The following is a 25,004-nucleotide window of genomic DNA, read 5'->3' as shown; positions in this document are numbered from 1 at the left end:
TCAAGTGGTCCTGGAAAAAAAAAAAAGCTCTCAACAAGCGATCATGCTCATGAACAAGCAGGAAAATAGGAGGTTATGATAAATAGTGGCTGGAGTCGTTTGTGCAGCATGGTGACAAGTCACCCTCTGTCATTAGTGCCTAGCGGGCATTGGTGATGCACAGGGCTGAAGAACCAGGGATGCAGATGGCACAGCAAGTTCTTTTCACTGTTAGGGAGGCTCTAAAGAGAAAACCTGAGCATGGATGTTGCTCCTGTTGCTCATCAGCCATGACCACCTGCTCGCATACTCTGGCCAGAAAGTATGATAAAGTGCACAGTGCCATTGCTAGTGTTTATGTATAATGTGCACATATCTCTCAGGGAAATACACTGGACACACTTTTTGCAAAATTACTATTGAGTACAATATTCGAGGAATATATCAGGCGCAGTTTTAATAACTCTGTCTTTTTTATGCCGACCATTTTTTTTATGGTAAGCACAAGTTTAAATCATTATCGTTATAATTTTCTTGTTTAATGCCCCCTTTCAGACTACCAAAGAGGCACGTTCAAGAGGCAATTTATTTCTTAGAGTTTATTATGCCGTTTACAAATTCTGACACTACCTTGTGATCGCAAGGAAACATAATTGCATTAGGTGAGGTGATTTTTGCCAGGCAAGGTTCCTGTTCTTTGCTCCTTTTGAAGATAAACCATTAAAATAACAATAAAGTGATGTAAAAACAAAACAAAAACCAAAAAAAAAGCTGAGATCCACTTGTCTTTGATTTACAAAGACGGGGTCTCTTTTCCTTAATTTTAATGCTGGGACCTTTGATTTCCTCTTGAATGGAAGGCTTAACTGATGCTAAGAGTATAGGGCAGTAACCCAAGACAATGAGAGCTTTCAAAGTTTAAGTGCCCATTCAAATGCTAAGAAAGCAATGGCTAATTATATAGTTCTAAAACACTTGAAAGTCTCTTATCTGTCTTACATTAATGCAGAGTCACTGATGTGCTGTTTATTTCCCAGCAGTCATCTGGTTTCCTGCCCAATGAATGACAAGAGAGGAAGAAGGAGGGCCAGGCTTCTAATGATTCCAGTGCATTTAGATTTCAATAGAGTACTGGCATTAATGCCGCTCTCTACAGCTCTGCTGGGTAAGAACATTTTAATTTTGAGCCACCTTGTGCTGTGTTTTTCTTTTATTCTGAAATGCTTAGATCTATCACCTAATGGGTACGTAGTAAGCATATAACAGCATTGAATGCAATTTATTTCACAATTTTGATTATGGCTTTCGTTCATGCCAGTGCTTCACAGTGTGTTGCACTGCTACATATCTTCACTTTAAATAAGGAGAAGAATATTTTTTTTTCAGTGACATGTTGGATTGGACAAATCATATTATAAGATCTGGTTCTAGGTTTCAGCCTGTTCTATATCGGCTTTAATTATTACATGTAAAATGCTTCTTGCTCAGTTTGACTTATTAGTCTTAGTTTCCACCAAAGCTTTATTAAAATTTTCCAAGCAACACACACACACACACACACACACACACACACACACACACACACACACACACACACACACACACACACACACACACACATACACACACACACACACACACACACACACATACCCACACACGCAAAACGTATCAAACAGCTAACCTTAATTAGTTGTTGCCCAGCAACCATCAAAAGGTTCGAAACACAGGATGTATGATGTCTATAATTTAGTGCATCATGGGTTCACTAAAAATCACAACCTGTGGCAGTTTTATTTTAAAGAGTCTACAATCAGTTTTAAATTGTGTCTCTTGTAATGAGTTCTTATCGAAACCTATCAACTAAAATAATATATCTATCACTGTTTGACTAAGACAATGTATTTTTAATCGTCAATGGCGATCTTTGTTTATTAACTCATCATTAAAAAAAAAAAAATTTTTGCATTCACACTTATGCACAGAACTAATATAAACATTAGCGGATCATAGATGCCCAAATGGCAGCAAGAAAAATCATGAGCATCCGCAATCAAATCCAAACACATTGCAATTCCGATTATGTTCTGCAGGTGTGATTGCCCTTGCTATTTATTACCATAACATATCTGATGAGAGTAGATAAAGTCTGGGCTCTGTTTTTTTCCTGGGAAAAGGGTAGGGACATTCCCTGTAATAACAGCATCAATCGCTTTTTTCCTCTCCTTTAAAAAAAATCAGTTGATCGCTACCCCAAGTTAGGAGAGATGTATGGAGATTGTTAGGAGTCATCCAGAGCAAAGATCATGCTTGGTCCTTGTTGATTAACTCTAATCAAGCCTGTACAGCTTTCGGACTGTCTCACAAGGTCTATTTTGTTATTGATTGATTTGATTGGCTGAGGAATACATTACACAGTTCAGAGAAAGTGGAGATGGTCCCTGGAAAAATAGTGCAACTGATAACTATTATTGTACATGCTTTGCGCATTTTGCTCTGCTGTAATCATGGAAACATCATCGTTACTGTATGTGCAGTGTCAGTACTTCAGCAGGAGTAGGCGTTGTGCTAACTTTTTTTTATGATATTATATTTGCCAACATTTAAATTTTTTGTGCTTTCACATATGGGAATATTCCCCAGAGAAGATAAATGAGGAGGCTGTCTGTTTTTAGGTGGCTGTTATAAAAGCATGATGTCAGTCACTGAGCCTCTCTAAGAGGAAATTTACTGAACTCTAAGTGCTAGGTAGCAGGCCTGAAAAATTACAGCTGATAAAAGAAAAGAGAACGAAATGGTTGAACTTGTTGAGGCTTGTTTCACGATGTGTAGTAGCAGTTCTAAGCTTCTGACAGAGACAGATCACTTATAGTTTACCGGTCGCTGATGGCACACATTACACAGGTCATTGGGTTCTCTTCTTTGATTTTTATTTTTTTTTTATTATTATTTATTTAAGGTGGTCTGGTAAATGTTGCAAATAGGAACTGGTCCTCTGTTAGATTACTAAAGGAAATGCTGTAAGGTTGGATGTCAGGGTTATATTTGGGGCATAATTATTAATTAAGGAACAGTGAAAAGGTGCCAAATCAAGTTAAACAGCTCTCAATCACTTATTATAATGTTATATACCTACAATGCACACACATGCATGCATACAAGAACAGAGAGAAGAGGGAGGATCTTAGTCCAAGACATTTCCAAACATTCACTTCCTACCGGTAACGCCTCTTTAGTTCGGTGTCTCTGCCTATTCCTTGTAGTTTGATGGAAATGATCACAGGGGCTGCCAGTGCACCTTTGACCTCTGACCCCAGCTTCAATCACACCAGAATAATAAATCAAGCAGCACAACAAACATCCCCTCATATCCCTCAAGCGATAGTTGCTCTCTCTCAGTTCTTAAACAAAGGAATGTCTGCAATGAGCTCCAAATACTGTGCAAGGGCAATTTCATAAAGAAATGTATGGCTGCATGTGTGTATGTGTGTGTGTGTGTGTGTGTGTGTGTGTGTGTGTGTGAGAGAGAGAGAGAGAGAGAGAGAGAGAGAGAGAGAGAGAGAGAGAGAGACCCTTTTGTACAAATATACACACAGTTGCAACTTGTATGCATGTTTTAGCCTGTCTTCTTTCATTTTAGGTTGCATTTCACAATCAAGGTGAATGCATCAAATTTTTAACAACATTAACTCAGTTCACAACCCTTTGTGATCTCGGTGCATAGCAATTTAGCCCTGTTGTGAATAGTCCGATGGTGCCAGTGGCTTTGTTATTCCCCAAAGCCGTTTGTACACATGCTGCTGACGGAACATCATGCTGCGAATCCGATTTAAATGAAAGTGACTGGAAATCCAAGGTCGCCATGGTGATGAGCAACGTCCACTTTAAATGGACGCATAGCAAATGAAGGCCTTTCAATCAGAGGGGAGTGGATGAAAACATCTACCTGACCAGCAACAAGCCTCCATGACAAATGCATGAATAAATCAGAGATCTGATTTGGAGTGAGAGAACCCTGTCTCGCTCATACGCACAGACACAGCATGCAACATCTATAACTTACAGCACTTACATTATTACTGTACATGCCTGATTAACATTCAAATCGACAGAGTCTTGATCACTGTGTGAGAAAATTAACACTACTGTTTATAGGTTTTAGAATCAATAGCACAATAATATAGAATGGATTTTATAATAGTGATGCATATGTAAAAGTCTATCAGGTTTCAAATAATTTCTAATAATCACAAATAACACCATGAGAGTTAAAAGAACTTAAATACAAAAAATACCACATTTAGGAGGCAGCCATTTAATTTAAAGGCAGATGTTTTGAGGGGAAAAATGACTTAATAAAAATGTATAAATGCATTATGTACAACTAATAAATAACTGATTTCTTCTTTTGTCATTAAGTACATATGACAATGTTTACAAATAGATGTTTATATCTTATACACTATATGGACAAAACTAAGGCCTAACCTTAAGATTTGTATGCTTTTTGAACATCCAATTCCATATTTTGTCCCTATTTGCAGTTATAACTTCTACTCTTTTGGGAAGATGTTCCACTACATTTTGGACTGTGGTGATGGAGATCTTAGCTCATTCAGCCACATGGGCATTAGTAAAACCAAGTGCTGATGAAATGTAAGAAGACCTGGAAGGCATTTGGTGTTTCAAGTCTTCCCAAAAGTTGTTTAATAGTGTTGAGATCCTCAAGAAAGGGATTTATGCACAAAGGCATTGGCATGCTGGGCATTGCCATGCTGATTTGGGTCTGAAGTAAAGAGAAATTTAAATGACATATGCGAAGAGAAATTAAAATGACAGATGTCCAAAGACATATTATACAATTGTATTCCTCCAATGTTGTGGGAGCAGCTTAGGGAACAACCACATGTGGTTTGACATCAGGTATCCAAATACATTCGTCTATTTATTGTATTTAAATTACACAACATAGTATGTGGCATACAGTACATAGCATAGGATTTTAAAATATTAGATAAATCCATGTAAATCCATATAAAGGATACTAAATATGAGATACAATACTGTGCTGCATGTTGTGTTATTTGGAAAGAGCGCAAATCTTTGATAAATGACTTTTGAAATTCCTGTCTTATTTGTCTTACACACACACAAACAAACACACACACAAACACACACACACACGTACACACGTGCACACACGCGCGCACACGGGCACACAAGGGCACACACGGGCACACACACACACACACACACACGCGCACAAACACATATATATGCTGAAGATATGTAACAATTCAGACAAGTACAATTTCTAATGCCATTTTTCAACCATTTTTTACCAAGTTTATTCTATTTTTACATAACACGACATGCAGCCACGGTAAACAAGTGATTTAACGATCAATACATTATCTCTATCTTGGCAGGATTGAGTGTGGTCCTAATGCATTTACTTTTTTTTTTTTTTTTTTTTTTTTTTTTTACTCAAACAGGGTAAAACAAATTAAAAACACAACAAGTCAGTAATAGAGCAATTCATAAAGAGGCAGCAGGCACCAGAGGCTGTGACAGGACTCTGGGGTGAAAAATCGCCATTGACCTCTCCCCTGGCTCATCTATCTCCTCTTACTGTCCAGGCACACAACCCCGGCAGCACTGATTTATGGGCCAAAGAAAAATGCAATGCTGGAATGGGCCTTTGATAAAATTGTTCAAGAGATTCCAGGCTATAAATCCCACTCTTTTACATCCAGGTCGCCAGCAACGTCCACATTCTTCTGCCATCTATAACAGGCTGACAAACATGACGTTTAATCCATAACTTTACAATATTTGCACCACTTTGGGAAAACAGTAACAGTTATATTTCTCACAAGGTTTTTTTATGAAACATAATAATAGATATTCACCACAAATATAAGTTATTTGCCCTTTGAGAAGAAATTTGAGTATTCTCATTAAACTAAATCTAGCTCACAAATACTGTATTTTCAAAATGTAGCATGTTGTCATTCTGCAGTGTAACTCTGACAATTTGAAAGGCAATACATTGTCTGGACAATGAAATACTGACTCCGTAATAAAAGAGTATATCAAGTTAAAAAAATAAAAAAAAGTAAAAAAAACATATTTAACTACCTTCTGTACCATTCACAGGATTGTTGAAATATCTTACTGTTAGACCTCACACTAGTGCTGGCTGTAATTACAGTCAAAGATTTTAGGAAATTAGCACATTTGCTCAAATATCGTATATCCTTTGGAATAGCTCCTTCCCAGGGAGTTGTATGGTATCTAATCCCACTAATAACTGAATTTATATACTATATATAAAAAACATTCTGCTGTTTATACAAGATATATAATTGTTCATATAGTGTTTTATATATGATACATTTCTGTTGTAACTGTCAATAAGAATTGTTTCTCTCCTTTGTTCAGGACAACAGACATCATGCTTTTCAGTGTCCCAGTAACATGACAAGATGAGGGTTTTTGTCTGTTTTTTTTTTTTTTTAATTCATTTAAAAGCTATCAAAAAGAAACATGACTGATTATAGCTAATAACAAGAAATAACATGACTTTCCTTAATGTTACATCAACTATAAAATTTATACATTTTGACTTTCTTTAATAAATGTAATATTGTAATTGTTTATACAATTGATGTGATATTATTAGAATAAAACACTTCAGGATATGTTCTATAGAGGAAAAATACTTTGGTGTGGCAACTGCATCTCAGCATCCTGCTACTGTTTCTTTTTCTTATAACACCATACCATGTGTTTCATTTCAAATTTATCAGAGTGCATTATAAGAGACAAAATTTATGATTTCCTTAATATTAATAAATATAACCTGGACCAAAATTAAAGTAAAAAGGACATGTTTATAATTTTCTATAGGATTGTCTATTAAACATAATATAAAGTTTCCCATTCAAATGTTAATAAGGTTAATAATTTTATAGGTTTAAATAGTGTATAGCTTATCTGCTAACCATAAACATTCAGAAACGGTTGAAATGTTGTGGGGAAATAGCCAATACACTGCTTTGACAGTCAATAGTTGGTGAGTGCATTTCAAAAATCTCCTCTAAGCAACACATTGGTAAAATGTTTTACAAAAATTCCAATCAGAGAACCAAAAGTCATTCACAAATCTGTTTCAGAGAAAAAAAACCCCAATAGATTCAAAGAAAATTATTTTTTTTGTGCATTTGCAAACGTCTCGAATGTCACCTTGGTGTCAACAAGCTGACAGTGTGAGTACCTAAAATGCAGTTTACACATATTTGTGGTTACTCTGAGACTTCCTAGATTTATAGTGACAGCTACAATTAGCACCTTGAAATCCACTTCGGCTGCGTCACACGCTCAGCATTTTTGAGCTGTGACATGAAACACAACGCTAGGGTTGGTGCCAAGAAAGAAGTGTGAGTCAGTATGAGACTCTTATTGCCATTCTTTTGGTCTCTCCTTGTTTATAATTGAGGTGTGAGCAAAACAACGAAGACAACAGCTGTGTACAGGTGTTTCAGGAAGGAGAGGACTTGTAAAAGCAGGTAGACATGACTCCAAGTAGTAATCATTGTCACTCATAAATGAATCAGGAAGAAACTAGCTGAACTTCACCACAGAGCTCCATGTTGACTGTGTTGCTAAGTGATCACAGGCATAAAAGAGTATTGCTGTCAATTTGTTTTGCTGAGGTGTGAGTATGTTCACTTTCATAAGATCAGGGGGATTGAATGGAGCTCAATGGTCCACCGAAGCAGCGATAAATGGCAGTTTGAATAGATAACTGTGTGTCAGGGTTAAATCAGATACTGCTCCCAACCAAGATGGTCTCTTAAAAGTCCTTAATAAAAGGCAACAAGTTAAATAAACACACAGGGAGGGGCAGGGTATACAAGACAGACAGCATCACTCGATGGGATCTGGAGGCTGCTTGGAGAGAACAATCGGTCGAATGCGATCAGGGGGAAGATGAAGTGGCTAATCTAAGTGAGTGAGTTTGTGTTTCAGATTAGAGCCCTGCCAACAAGCACAGGACAAAGCTTCCACTGACAGCACAAGGAAATGAAATGTTTGCTGTCAGGAGGAAGAGGTGGGGGGGGTTAAGACGACACAGCCTGACTCTTACTGTGTGTGTGTGTGTGTGTGTGTGTGTGTGTGTGTGTGTGTGTGTGTGTGTGTGTGTGTGTGTGTGTGTGTGTGTGTAGGTATGCGAGGGGACGACTTCCTCTGCCTGCTGGAATGGGGGATAGACAGTAGGTTAGAAGAGCTGATACATGATATAGGTTAAGGAAATGGGTGTTACAGGAACTAGACTGTAGAGAAAAACAGTATAGGTAAAAATCAATATCGTAGTGACTTCATTTTCATGTTTAGTAAGAGACCACTTTGGGCCTAGACAAAACATTTAGCATCCAGGAGCTGAGATTGGTAGCATGGCAGATATATATATTTTCAAGTAGCAGAGATTTCATATTTACACTATGGATGTAATTAAATATGGATACATTATTTGCAATGAACAGATACTGTGTTCTTAACGGGTACACATGTGCACAATATACAAAGTGAATCTTGTGGGACGAAGCAAGGCCACATTCAATAATATGTACGTGAGTCACTAAAAGATGCATGTATATGGTTCATTCATACATCCTTAGTAACTGCCTGATCATGTTGCAATTGTTTAAATAGGTAAATTTTTTTATTTTATAATTAGTTAATATTTAGAAAATAATGATTTGGAAAAACATACTACTTAGAGAGAGAATAAAAAATATTTTAGGGGCAGATTGATAGGGGTAGGTATCAATTTCCACACAACCCCAACACACATGCACACACACACACACACACACACACACACACACACACACACACACACACACACACACAAACACACACACACACACACACACACACACACACACACACACACACACACACACACACACACACACACACACAACTACATACGACCAGCTACCTTACCCTAACCCTAATCTGGGGTATTATATTGTAATTCCGATACATATACAGATAGTGTCATTGTGCTACACCCCTTATTTACACTTAAAGTTAATACCCAGGGGCCAAATGCTAAATGCTATTAATTTCAGGTGGCTCTGCTGGCGATCAGAGACACAGGGGATTTTGTCAGCCTTCTTATAATCACAGCACAAAGTGCAGAGGCCGCACGTTGCTATCTCCACACTAATCTTTCATTTCAGAGTCTAACACAATATCAAACACCATCTGACACACGCACACACACACACACATACACACACACACACACACACACACACACACACACACACACACACACACACACACACACACTTGCTCTCTCACTCTTTCTCTCAACCTCCCAATTTGCATGGTTATGGAGGATTTGTTGCAGGACGAATCAGGTGTCATCCCCTATTAAATGTTACAGTGGTGCACTATCATAATCAGGATTCTAATGAGAGAGAGAGAAGGGGGGGTGGGGGTGATGCTGTGAAGTGGTACAGCTGAAAGAGGGAATTTGTGTATCAGGGTCAAAGCTCAGCGTTCAATCAATACATACACACACAATCAAGTGTGTTGTGGTTAACATCGCAGTGCCCATGATTCTCCCATGTCTCTGTTCTAACAACTAATGTGTGCAGCCATTAGGCTAACACAGTTCTTTGAATCAGAGCCCCAGCTCTGATCACAGAGCTGAGTGATCACACACACACACACACACACACACACACACACACACACACACACACACACACACACACACACACACACCTAAAAAAGAAACAAAAAAAACATCATTACCCAACCAAGACTACAAACACAGCAAGGTGGCATTTAGATAGAAAGAGCTTTAACTACAGGTTTGGCATCCTGGACTTCTCCATCTCCTGAATGCAGTGCACTATGTGCATTTCCATACAGACAGTGAAAAATAGTGGTGCTTGCTTTCCAAGTGATCAGGAAGTCAAGTGATTGGCTCCTATATGAGTTTGGGATGTAGTAAAGTGGTTTAATCGATTTGTGGGGATATCTGTATCGTGATGAAGCACAAGGGGCATGCAGTGAAAGCAATTTAAAGTCTCATCAAGCACACTACTAAGGTGACCTGTGCTTTGCTAAATGAAAGTTAAAGAGAGACCGAGAGAGATAAATAGATAGACAGAGATAGTGGCTGACTACCTTACATGTCTACGGACTCCAATTTTTTTTCTATTACCCTCGTATTTGTAAAGGATGCTCCATCCTTGCTCCTCCTGGGTCATCTTCATCCCCCAGAATATGTATCATTGTGCCTGTCTTTCCTTTCCTCTTCTCTCTTAATGCTGAATAAACTCACAATCGCTCTCTCTTGAGTAATGGCTGTGAGAGATCAGCTTTTGGCCTCAGTTTGCTTTCTATCATCTAGAAACAGCACACACACACACACACACACACACACACACACACGTGCAGAGACACACAGCACTCGCTGCGACCCCCGCATGCTCTACAGAGGGTCCCTCACACCCTAGAACCTGTCATTGGTCCGCGTCCCTTCCCATGAGTGGCACACACAATAGAGAAAGGGTCCCGACCGTGGGGTTCAGTCACCATTAACCCCCACCAGCTGTTCTAGCTGAGGCCATTGGCCCACTCAATACACCAACCATCACCCCCCACCCAAATCCCCACCAAAGGGGGCCCTCTCGTTGCCTAATCTAACCATTGTTGGCCAGGAATGCTGACAGAAATAAAAGAGGTTTTTTTTCTCCTCTGTCCATGCAAGTGTGTGTAGCCAAGTGTGAGAGCATAGAGAAGGCAAGGGCTAATTTCTATAGTTGCCCGTGAAGGAAGGGACTACCGCAGAGAATAGGCCTGCTTAGCTGCTTGACAATTTTTTTCTTTCTTCCTTTTTTTTTTTTTAGAAAATGGATGGCAATTGTTGGTTACGGATTCACCCCCCACCGCCCGTATCTCGTAATTCCTTTTTTGGGAAATTTGGAAATTGGATTATACTCAATGTGTTAAAAGCTGTTTTTTTTTTTTAAGTGATTTTGATTTTATTCTGTTTAAAGGCTGTAACAAATGACCAAATAACAAAATGCCATGCTGATTTTTTCTCTTTCTTTTTTGGCACCTCAGCAATTCTATGGGTTAATGGCATTTGCCATATAAGTAAATTACTATCCAATTAATATACAATGTACACAAAACTTCACATACACATTTTAGATTTATTTAATTGAAATGAAACCTACCTTTTTCTACCTTTTTAATTAATAGATTGTGGTTCTATGAGAGAAGGTTGAATAGATGTGCATGATGTATGTCTAAACTACCGTAGGTTCTATTTTGTTTGTTGCCTTGTGAATATATTAACAATTAGTCCATTTCAATTAACATGAACATAAAAATGGTATTTTCCAGTCCATTTACTTTTTGGGTAGTTAGGCAGCCATTACATTCAGTGCAGACATGAGGTCCTGCTGGGTCTGAACATGTGTGCTACTCAGCCTTTGCCACGCAACACCCCCAAGTATATATTTTTACTTGTTACAAGACTCAGTACCATATAGTTACCCTGTGAAAACAAGTATTAATTTATTATTTATAAAGCTTTTCTGTGCTAAAACAGTCAAACAAGCTCATGGCATAACATAGTTATAGCAACACAAACTAACTTATAATATGACGTGATAAAAACCAATGGGAGGGGAAAAAACTAATAAAAAATCAGATAAAGAAAGAGAGAATAGCTATTATAAAAGGCAATGGGATGAGTCTGTATCATTTCTATGAGGAAAGGAGTGGGTGTTACTGTTGTGACAGGCTTCACGAGCGTGATGGTCGAATCTGCCCCAGCTGATTATCTGTCGGTGCTTACATGGTTTGTGCTAATGAGCTTGCCAGCTCCCATGGGCAGTCTTCCCCTTTTGCACTGCTAAAGATCACTTTCACTGCTTTTGCACAACTAATTCAGCCCCACAAAAAGTGGGAGCTTCACCCCCTTTTACTGCTCCTTTTGTGGGGCCTTTGCAGGCACGACTGACAGAGCGAGGACCCAAATGCTGCCTGCTCTTCATGCCCACTCTATTGCCTACCATTACCATACATATCCATATGAAAAGTCAGTCAAGTCTTGAACAGCTGTCTGGCCAAAAAAAGCCAGGTCTTGCACCCCCCAATCCACCCACACCCATGCACAAGCCTCACAGAAGATCCCTTTAGCCCTCAGTAGGCAATAATAAACCAAAACCATTTAAACAGTCTTTCAGAGAGCAAAGGAAGGGAGAGTTATGAGGCTAAAATTCAGCATTTCATGAGCCATGGAGTGCTCTCATTGGCCAGTTTCTGCCTCTGCTGTGCCCTCCCAGAAGTCAAGAGGAGAGAGAGGGAGGGACAGTGCAATTGGCCACACAATGCTAAATCCCCCTGCTCTTCAAAAAGAGAGAGAGCTTCATGAATAGCAATTGTATTACATTAATCCCTTGTTTTTAAGACTCTCCAAAATTCAAGGAAGTGATTCATATGTTGAGATTAAAGGTCCAACAATTTTACATACTTTTCTGCGTGTCCTGCCTAACAGCTTTACATTCCCATCAATATTTGCTTTAATTTAATATTTTTCCAAAATATTGTCACATTACAACATGATATTAACGTTTAGCTGTATCAGAAACATCACAGTGATCAACAACACTAGTGGTCAGATAAATTAAATCTGGGCACAAAACAACAATGTCCAGATGTTGACTCTAAAAGTGTAGGGCAGCAAACATGGTGTGAGTTTAAGTAAGTCTCCCAGGTCATATGAGAAGTCTTTTAGTCTTGGTCAATCTAATTTCATCCCTAATGATCTTGCTTAGGTGATGATAAGGTGAATTCTTCCTCTAGGGTGATTCTGATCCAAAATTCTTGATTTCTGCTTTCTTACCTCTGTTAACATATAAAGCATTAGATTAAAAGATTACTACTAATTGCATTACTAATGCACTGCTCGATAACAGGCTAACAGCTAACCTTCAGCACAAACAATACTGTATGTTATATGTTTTGTAATGTGTCTGAATAATCCAAAAAAACTTTTAGCATATATAACAATATATTTTTGTTGGTTTGGCATACACAGTGTTTCTTACAATCAGTCTAAGAGCTCATTGAATCAATATCGATGATTCAAATTACCGCAAATTCTCTAAAGGTGCTCAGCTGTTTTTATTGGCTCTTGTTCAAGGCTATTCACTTCCTTTAAGAATCTTCCTGCCTCTGAAAGGGAACAAAAAGTTAAAGGGGGAATTGAGGCTTGTGGGTTGATTCAATGAATGAGAAAAGAGGCGAGAGGTTTGTATGTCATAGGGTTGGATTGTAAGTGTAAGGATATTGGTGTGTGTGTGTGTGTGTGTGTGTGTGTGTGTGTGTGTGTGTGTGTGTGTGTGTGTGTGTGTGTGTGTGTGTGTGTGTGTGTTTGCGGGGTGGGGGTTCGGGTTAGTCCATAAATCCTGTACTGTCCCACACACATACTAACCGCTAATAAAGTGACCCCTGAGTATTACCAAATATGGCCCTGCACCTTCTCTTTCTAAAACTTTTCTTTTTAAAAAAGCAGGGTGAATCTGTAACAATTAATGCAGTTTAGAGTTTCATTAAAGTCACTGTTATTATGTGTCACCAGGGTTGTGTCACTCGTTTTTTTTGTTGTTGTTTTTTTTTTTTGGGTGGGGGGGGGGGGGTTGTCATGCTTTTAGTTCCATATATTAGCACTAATACATATCCAGCAGCCAGCATGTGCTGCAATCTCACCAGTGCTGTTTACACACCAGCAACCAGCAGAAGCATCCAAACACACAACCACGAACACCTCTAGTGCTTATCTATTAGTGCCCTCTCAACCAGAACTTCATTCATTCAACACTACTGTTTGTTGTCCTGCAACGTTGTGCAACTCATTAAAATAAGACAGAGAAAAGGTAGAAAGAGAGAGAGAGAGAGAGAGAGAGAGAGAGAGAGAGAGAGAGAGAGAGAGAGAGAGAGAGAGAGAGAGAGAGAGAGAGAGAGAGAGAGAGAAAGAAGTTGGGGATCTTGAAGGGGTGGGTGGGATCATGATGACTTCTTGAACACATCTCTTCTTTTGGCTGCAATTAAACAAAGTACTGTGGTGATTAGTTCAGTGTAGGGAGCAGAGAAAGAGACACCCTTGAATCCAAATGGGGGGACCTGACTGGCCTTTCTGGGGACGACAATGAGCTGAGTTTATTGCTGAAACCAGCTTACGCTCCGGCATGGAAAACCATGGGAACTCCAGTCAGGTGGAAACTACTCCTTCATTCTCCCTTGCACTTTCTCTCTTTCTCTCTCCACACTCCCTCTCTACTCCCTCTGTGACCAGAGAGGTTCTCAAAGGGCACAAGAGTAGCGAAAAGGCACAAAATACACCTCCTCCTGCAAAGCGAGATGTTGAAATTAATCTCACTTAGTTTTCCACTACTGCTCATTCTCTATTTTAGCTTAAATTGTGTTCTGTGCTATTATACATGCGTAGTTAGTTAATTATGAACTTTCTTGTTGTTTGCTTCTGTCTTTCTTCCCTGCCCCCTCCTCCTGTTCTGCCACACTAAACCTTGTTTAAGTGAAGTACTGTTCTGTTGAGAATCTCTCTCTCTCTCTCTCTCTCTCTCTCTCTCTCTCTCTCTCTCTCTCTCTCTCTCTCTCTCTCTCTCTCTCTCTCTCTCTGTGTCTATCTATACCCTCTCCTTTTCTCTCACACACACTCCCTCTCTTTTCAGATCTTCAGGGAAGTGGGGATGCTTTCATTGGGGGTCTGAGTATGTGTGTGTGTGTGTGTGTGTGTGTGTGTGTGTGTGTGTGTGTGTGTGTGTGTGTGTGTGTGTGTGCGCGTGCGTGCGTGCACATAATGAAAACAATTTTACGCTGTAAAGGCAAGCGGCGACCAATTAAAGTCCTGACAGCCACCTGCACTATCAACCCCCTTTTGCAGCCCCCCCTTTCTCACCCCACCAGCCAATCCCCCTCCCTCTTGCCCTCTGCCTCATGTATATTTAATAAGGTGCCGATGTTATGAATGGCTGGGCCAGGTGAAGGAGGGGTGAGAGTAATAAGGCTCCCAGCTGGAAGTGATGTAGTGCACCCCAGTCTCTCTGCGCCAGTCTTTACAGCAGCCGCTCCGGGACAGCTGACCCCAGCGAAGGAAGGGGAAGATGGGGCTCATGGCTGACCCACCAATCCACTCACCCCCTCCCCAGCCACCACTTTAAATCTCTTGTTGACCAATTTTACACATGCTGTCCAGCCCAAAGGCATGGATGTCAAATCTGACTGATCCCCTCACAACTTTAATTTAATAAGTAGTGTACATGGTGGGAATTAAATGGGCATTACCCCTGTCTTTCCATCGTGTTCAACAGCCCAATCACATGCACGGATTCTCATTCGACAACTTTAATAAGATTTAGGATATAGTCAGTTGGTGAGTGGCATTTACTCATTGTGATAGCCAGCATCATCATCAACCAACTGTTGTCAAATTTTAAAATGTGAACACATCCAAGATTTTTTTTAGCACCAAAGGTTAATATAGACAAATATAAATTAATACTAGCTGAAGTTAAATGATCACAATATCACTATATTTAGCATTAGGAAGATTTTGCAAACAGACTTTCTAAAGTATGTACGCTTTAAAATAAAATGTAAGAAATTACTCAACTTGAATTTTTTTAATAATAAAAGAGATTATTAGTGTTATTATGATTTAAAATTTTATAATTCACTTCGATAATGCATAGTGTCCAACATAACGATAGGCATGTTCTATCTAAGAACATCGGTATTCATACTAATGTGTAGAATTAAGTGAGATAAAATGATTATCATTTAGTTGTGTTTACTTACACCATGTTATCATTAACATTATTTATCATTAATCGCTCTGCTTTGTAAATGAATTAATTATGAATATATTTTCAGTAGCCTTTTATTCTGGTCAGGATGGATCTTAGAAACACTTGGCCTGAAGCAGGAATATACGCTGAATGACACTAGGGGCAATTTTGTGTGGCTAAACTGTGTTCAGGGGTGCTTTCAGGAGATGAGAAGAAACCAGAGAACAAGGGCAACTCATTGGGGCACAGGACAACATGCAGAACTCCACACAGTGTGTAACTCAAGATCAGCATCAAACTGGGGACCAAGGAGCTGTGAGGTGGCAATGCCACCTGCTGTACAATTCCATTTTATTACTAGAATTAGAATGAAATTCAATACTCTAATTAAGTCCATTACATCTAAATAGTTTTACATGAACCATATAGTGAAACCCAGGATCTGTGTGCATATGTGTTTCTCTATCTCAGTTCTCTCAGGAGATTTGTTGAAAAATGCACTTGACAGAGATGTGATTATGCAATGTTTTTTTCCAATCATCAATCCAATGAAGCTGTGACAACTACATTCAGCGTCCCAGCATGAGCAATACCGTAACAGATGAGCAGATGAAGGTTAAACGAATCCTGTAAGCAAAAACCGCACGTCTCAGCAACAAAGAGGTAATCGGCAACAAGCCAAAGAGAGAGCAGGAACAAGCAGGAGACAAACACCACTGTATTAATGTCTCCCTAATTTCACTCTTGCTGAAGAGTGTTGATGACATTATGCTCTGCAGCACACAGAGACAAATGATCCCAATGTGGACATTAGTTGATAAAGGATGTGTGAGAAAAACAATGTGCTCCTGTTTTTGGGGGATTTAATTAACTTCACAGTTTAATGCAATTCAGCAAATGATAAAAATGTATTAATTAGGATTTTGGGGAATAGTTGCATATGTTTGAAAGGGGTGGCATAGAGAGCAAATGTTTTATTTGATCTTGCTAGAGATATTGATGAAAAATACAGTACATGGTGAATTGAAGGGACCTGCACAGACTAACGCAGTGGCTGTGAGATTGAAGGTGGCACAGTGTAGACACAGTGCTATCTGAAGCCAGCTGCCTACCCTGGATTGATGAGGATGATGCTCAGCCTCTGCCGACTTGATCTGTGGAGTCTTAATTTATCTTTCACGTGGTGGTTCATCTGTTATAGAAATGACAGTGTCTGCTTATTGATCTTACCCTGAAAGATCAATCAGCTTTTGCCCTGACGCAGGCAAAATTTTCAGTTTGACACCCAAACCTCAGACCCCTGCCCTGAATCATACACACATATATCCTGCCTGACCACAAGTTCAAATTGGCTAATTTTACTTTGAGTTCTATAATAATAAAACTCACTGGCTGTCCTTTATCTTTCTCTAGTACATGTACACTTTAAGGTAGCAGGAGCATAATTTCACTAGCGCTTACAATGTGCTAAAACAGTATCTGTTTTTTTGACAAGCATTTACATTTATCTTAGGATCTGGTCAATTAATTTTTTGTTTACTTTAAACAGATTTATGTGAACTATATGGGCATTTATTTTAACTTATCCAACTCTAAGGGAATTGTTTCATCCCTTACCAATAAAGATGCATTTATACAATTCTATTTTCTTAAAGCTGGTCTTAAAAACATAGACAGTTTAAACACTAACTTAAAATTAATTAAATATAGTGTGCTTTAAATTGTGTCAAATTAAGATTTACAGGTAAATCATTCATTCATTCATTCATTCATTCATTCATTCATTCATTCATTCATCTTTATGCTTTGGTGTATACTGGTCAGGGTCTGCATGGATCCAGAGCTGATGGGAACACTGCAGAGCACATCAGTCTAAAACATGATACCATAAACACTCACTCATGCCTAGGGGAATATGTCACCATTACACAAAAACATTGTTCTGGTTGAAACACAAACCAGAATCTCTTTAAGTACTTGCATCTGTCTACTCAGTTAATGGATACAATTTTTAAGCAATGACTTACATCTTATTCATGTTTTTGTGTATGCTAAAAAAAATATATTTTTTTATATATATTTAATTGCTTAATGGAAAACTTAATAAACTGGATGATGTATAAAAACATAAATGACGTGATAAAATACACAAAGAGTCTGTGCACATGAAGTTTTTAAAAACAATATTAGGCTTTCATAAAATGTATTCATAAGTACAGTATATTTCAGATTTCAAGTACATTTAGGAATATTTAATCTTCTTTTTGCCATAAAGGTCTATATAAAATCCCTTCAATAGCTTTTACTGAATTATATTTCACTGATTTATTTAAAATATATTGTTGTATATAATCATTTACAAAATAAATAAAGCGAAAAATGCAGGTAAAATGATTGTGACAGTCTTTATATACATTTTGCGATTGTGATCCAAAATGTAATTTTAAAAATGTGAATACAACCTGACCAGAAACAAAGAGGCTTTGCATGTGCACTGGATACATTTGCACAGTGCGACACTTAGAGCGCACACTGCATTTTACCATTGCGCTAAAATATCACTTTTAATGGTGAGCTAATATACGTGTTTTCACATACCTGACACAATATTTTACTAGTTGAGGCTTTAATTGGTCCCTGCCATGAAAAAAGCAGCATAAGATAAGAGGTCAGTCAAAAGCAGGGCATGACTTTGAGCCTCCATTTGCTTTGACAGTCTTAGGCACAAAAAGCTTTCAAATTCAACATCATAGCAAACAAATGACTCTTTGTCCTCCATCGGTTACATAAAGAAATAATTGGAATCAGAAAGTTCATTTACAAAGAACTAGCCATCGCAATCACCACATAATGTACTGGCGTGGAGCGAGAAAAAAAGCCATAATTGGTTTGGTAAAGATCGCTTTCCATTACACCATAAAGCACTACACAATAGAAAAGGTCGCCAATTAAGCAATCATGAATACCAAGTACTGGCTGATGAAAATAGGGCAGTGGTTTAAATAGATTTGCAAGCAATTTACCTTTTCACAATGTTGGCAATCTGATGCAATTTGCTTGCAATTTTGTCGGCTTTCAGTAGCACTCCAAGCTGACACTGCATGGACCGAATGGCCAAGCGACACGCTCAGAGAAAATGTAAAACTATATTGGCCGCATCTAGGTACCAGGCCACCGCTTCATCAGGAAAATTACAACAATTAACATAAGTGCTCAGGAATCAACACTTTAAATGTCAGCGGCGGAGGCAGTGGCGGAGGTTTGGAGCCTGAGACGGGCGAAAGTGCAACACGTCCTCGCCGATGGACTCTCTGAGAGAAACATGAGGCAATCAGCCATCATGCCGCAGCTCTGATGGCCCTGCAATTGCTGTGACATTCTCCTTGTTGCCTGTCAGTCTTCACCACTGTTTTTTTCCCCTCATCTTCCACTCAACACTCCACCCACAAGCACCATCACCGCCACAGCCATTACTTCTGTGTGCTGCAATTTCGTATTTGGGAAACTTAAGTTACTTTTTTCACTTTTTGTAGCCTAATCAATTTGATTGGTTTGTCTATACACTGGAAAAAAGTTTGGAAATTTCATTAAAACTTAGAGTGACTTGCAACACAAGCACAACTGCAGAAATGTATTAAAAGATGTAAGGTGTCTTATCAGAATAGCATTTTATTTTAATCGTATACAATATATTGTGAGCCACTGTTTTGCTACTTAGTTATAAAATTCAATCACTCAGTCCTTTATTTTTATTGCTTTATTCTGATAAATTCAGAAACCTAGTCAGTCCCAGGGGCACTATAGATATAAGGTGGGAATTCATCCTGGATGGCACACTAATCTTTTAGAAGGCTCCATGCACACACACGCTCACTCACATTTATACCTCTAGTCAATTTAGCATACCTACCTAGAATAAAACCAAAGACAATAGAGGAATCTCACATTGACATAAGAAGAAAATGTGAAATTCGAAGCATACAGTAACTCAAACTCAGGATTGAACCAAGAATTCTAAGGTTAAGCGGGTAGTGTGGAAGCAATGCTACCTGCTGTGCAACCATGCCACATACTGTACTTATGTATATTTATTAATTTAATTTGCTAATCTCATATACACATTCAATCATATATTTTTTACATAATTTCTTCAATTCTGTATATCACTATATACTGTATATCTGTATATCAGTGTATATCAGTTGTTTTTCAACAGGTTGTAAATGGATCTATTTGTGCGCAGAAGACGAGTGCTTAACTTATAAAACAGTGAGTTTTCTAACCAAACACTGCAATTATACAATATTGCTTTAATACACGTTTAATCACAATCAGCAAATCAAAAATCCTTTTAGATTTTAGGCAGGCAGATCATTTTAATGTTTGCACTGGAAATGCTTATCTTCAATTGATTCTTAATTGAAGTGGATAGATTTAGTCTAGTCAGGAGCATCCACAGGGGGTGGAATATTTAGAGTAATGATTTCTGAAATAAAGCCATGTGCTAAAGGAAGTGACGTGACATGACACAAAGTAATTAAAGACTGGAAAAAACACCCCAAGAGATTGATTATTGGTAGCATTTACAATTCAATTTAAAATACAGGTTTAAACACTAAAACAATTTTAAAAAGTTTTTACATATAAAAAAAGAAATAAATGAAAGAACAGAAACACTTCTCTTGTTTAGCATGTGTGTGTGTGTGTGTGTGTGTGTGTGTGTGTGTGTGTGTGTGTGTGTGTGTGTGTGTGTGTGTGTGTGTGTGTATATGTGTGCACAGATGGGCATGCCTCACTCCCCTCCAGCCTGCTCTTTTGTGTCGGCGCTCTCCATAATTACAGCTGATGAGTGGGTGAGGTGGGGGTGGTTGGTGGTAGGGATCTTTGTGGAGGCGGGTGCGGATCGGGAGGGGGGTCATGGTTGTGCCAGGCAGGTGACGGCTTGGGCACAGGAACCTGTGGCCGCTCCGTGGCTCCATCAGACACACCGTATCCCTGCCTGACAGCTAATTAGGGCAGACACGGATTTCTCCCCAATGTAACAGATGTTGCCTAATCAGAGCAGCTTCAGAGTGGCCTGCACCAACGACATTTCATGCACGATTTAACTATCTAAAAGGAATGAGAGACTTAATGCATTGTAAGGACAGCACAGCTGTTTTACTCGGCAGAAGGGGGAGAGAGAGAGAGAGAGAGAGAGAGAGAGAGAGAGGGGGAGAGAGAGAGAGAGAGAGAGAGAGAGAGAGAGAGAGAGAGAGAGAGAGAGAGAGAGAGAGAGCGAGAGAGAGAGAGAGAGAGAGAGAGGGAGAGAGGGAGAGAGAGAGAGAGAGCGAGAGAGAAAGAGAGAGAAAGAGAGAGAAAGAGAGGGAAAGGACGGTCTTTCTGTAACTCAAATAGAGTGTTTAAAATGACATAATGATGTAGCACATCTTCACAGCTACCAAAGATTTTCTACAACAGTAATTGCCATGACTAGATTCAAAGATAATCTCAGAGTTTGTGATCAGATTCAAACTAGATTTGTTCTCTTATAAGCAGGCCAACAAGCACACCTTCACACATCATTATTTTATGAATTATTATCATTATTAAGCCCAAAGAAAAAAAATATTATTAACATAATATCCCCTAAAACTGTGTAAAACATTACATCCCTGAGAGCACACTTGGGATACCTTGGCTCCTAATATGGCATGTCACAAAAAAAAGTGAAAACATGAACAATCAAAAAAATATAACAGACACCAGCCTTTTTGCATACTAGACATCCAAAAACTAAAAAGACAATTATTTTTTAAAAACATTCTTCATTTTCAGTTCCACTTCCAAGCCCATTACTTAATCAATCTTCATGATTGTATCACCAGTAACTCTTTACATTGTGAAAAAATGCACTCAACAACCACTTCATTAGGAACAACTATTCACCCACAAATGACTTTGTGACTTGGTTTAAGTATTGCAATACTATTGATCTCCTGGGATTGTCTGTCCTGTCCTGGACAGTTTGATTAGAAACCTTGTATTTTTCAATACTTCATCCTAAAATGGTTTTAATAGTACAAGTCTTGGTATTAATTGAAAGACACTGTTAGTAAAAGTTCAATATCTAATGATTACAAGCATTACCTGCAATTATTTTAACTGCTATACTTAATCAGTAATACTCATACCAATATTAATAGCTATATCACCCAGTTGCCTGTTAATGTGTATTATGTAAACATTATTATAACATATTGTATTGAAGTATAAGTTTCAATGTCTGTATTAATTCCTAATAATTCAAAGTTTAGTTAATTATTAATACTGTATATGCTTATTTAATAGCCTTATAGTTTTATTGATAAACAAAGCAGGATCTTTGAAAAATTCAGGTTGAACACATATAACATACTCTCATAAACAAAAAGAAATAATAAATCAGTATTGCTTCCACCACAAATGTTTTAATGACAGCATGACCTAAAATTTATTCTTAAACCACACTCTTATACTAAACAGATTTTGTCAATGATTGCACTTTATTGAAATGACAACTTTACTTATTAGTTAGGTATAATGATACTACAAAGTATATACCTGTTATTATATCACAATGTGGTTTCCTCACCAGCCTTAGTGTCAATATTTGTACTGATTTGGAAGTAGGTAAAATCATAATATCACTGTCAAATAAGAAGGTGCACTGATCCCACATTACATGTGATTCTTATACAAAATTGTGTGTAGGATGACACCCAGTACAAATGAGACAAAATCTTTTTTTATTTTTTTTGCTCTACCCCTAATGTCTATTTCTACTTCTACTTTTCCTCCTCTGCATGTTTATCTGATGAAGTGTGCGGCATCTAATCGCACACAAACTTCCAACAATCATCCTTCTGGTCGGGGGCAGACCCAGTCTGATGAAATCTGAACAGTTATCATGCTAAACCATTACCTGTCAAGTACTCACCTTCAATTTGAGAGCACATCAATTTTCTGAAGAGGAAACCAAGGGCAAGCGAATAAAGGGCAGACAGATAAACTATGGCAAATGCCTTTTAACTCACTCTGTTTCTTTATAATGGAATGGTTTAAAATGGATGTCTTTATTAAATGTACACATGCATAACTGATAGTTACAACTTAGCTACAACACCTGTAGTTTCAATTAAATGCATTACCTGTAAATTTCTCAGCATGAGTATTTTGTCCAACAATTTTCATTACACATTATATGACTGGCAATCATTTAAGTTGAAGGTACTTACATGTTAACAGGTTTACATGGTCAATATCACACATTTGCTTATAAATAGTGACATGTAAATAGTGTAGAATCTTGCCCATTAAATATTTAGTTTCTGAATATAAACATTTACTTCCTTTGCAATGAAGGTTTCAAAACTATGAAAACAATTTAATGTGCGCTCAGATATTTGGTGCCCATTGTATGTATATGTATTTACAATCATACAATCAAAAAAAGAAAATTTTTTAGTTAATGTCTGACCGAAATAGGCGTGGATTTTAAATAACAGATACTGAAGACATCTGAATCGACAAAGTTGCAGTAGTAGAGAACTAAGGAGTGCAACTTGATTAATATTCAGGATGAACTGTTACAAGATGCCTGTTAAGTTTTGGCAAATTCTGAACTTTAGACCTGAGTTCTTAAATCTGCAAATTACAGCCTGGAAGTCTCAGTAACTCAAAATGTCACAGAAAATGCACTTATGCAAACTTTGACCTTTCTTTTGATTCCCTTTGCTGTTTCTGCCTTCATGTGGTGGGTTTGCAAAGGAGAACAAGAGTGGTAAAAAAAAAAATAACTTGTTTTCTACTGGAGATATGGAAATCCCCACCAAACACACACACACACACACACACACACACACACACACACACACACACACACACACACACACACACACACACACAACAGCAGGGTAATAATTAGATACCAGTCAGTACAAGGTGTTTTTATCTATGAACACTTGCCTGTGATTATATTCTGCCCCATCTTAACCTCAATGCACAATCTTTTAGACCACTAGCAAGAACAGGATTGCTTCACAGATAAAACATCACACACTATGACAAATAACTAATGACCTTCATCCAGCACATGTGGATTTAAAGTAATACCCTTTTTGAACCATCAATGCAAAGTACATTTTTAATGTCAAATTGCTGACTGCTCTTAATTTACATGACATTTTCAGGGAATATATTCGTGCTGTTACTGAAGCCCGGTGATAACAAAATGACTGTTTACTTTAGAAGGAAACATTTATAATATTTGCAATAGGAGGGAATGGAAGGCTTGTGCCATGGGGCTTTAAGTCTGTTTTTACACATACAAGGCAACTAGTGGAGTGATATAAGAAAATTACCCTCCATAGGTGCTTTTATGGAACAGGTGCAAGCTTTGAATTTCATAGCTAAAATATGATTTTAACTAACTCTCTCTCTCTTTCTCTCTCTATCTATCTATCTCTATGTGTGTGTAAGAGAGGGAGGGAGGGAGGGAGAGAGAGAGAGAGAGAGAGAGAGAGAGAGAGAGAGAGAGAGAGAGAGAGAGAGAGAGAGAGAGAGAGAGTGTGACTCTGTCTATCGCTATTATTGATGCCGCTTGCTTATGGCGGCCAAAGCTTTTGACGCTTGAACCTTCTCTCTAGTGTCTGTCTATTCAAAACCACTGATAGCTTTTTGTTTGCTTTAACCACACCATTTATGCCTCTCTGGGTAACGCAGTGCATTGATTGACTGACAAAGAGTTTGGTGTAGATTGCTCAGGGAGAAAAAAGCATATAAAAGCACTGTTTAGACTCCAGCAGAACGTCTGAATTATTTCCAACCCTCTAAACAGTGACAGGTATCTTCCATTTTAAATTTTTAAGACATTGCACAACACATAATCCCTTTTGTTTGGGATGAAAAGGTGGAACAGTTTGCATGTAATTTTCATAGGGCAGAATAATGTGAGTAAATGCAATGCCATTTTTACATCATATTTATTCTTTTCCATTTCAGCTAACCTCTTCATGTAGTTATGAATTGCCATAAACAGATCCTCCTACACACTAATTGACCTGCTCACACTCTGACAAACAGCATGACCCC

Source organism: Silurus aristotelis (genome assembly GCF_946808225.1).
Source record: "Silurus aristotelis genome assembly, chromosome: 1".
Taxonomy (NCBI): Eukaryota; Metazoa; Chordata; class Actinopteri; order Siluriformes; family Siluridae; genus Silurus; species Silurus aristotelis.
Note: the sequence above shows the minus strand (reverse complement) of the source record.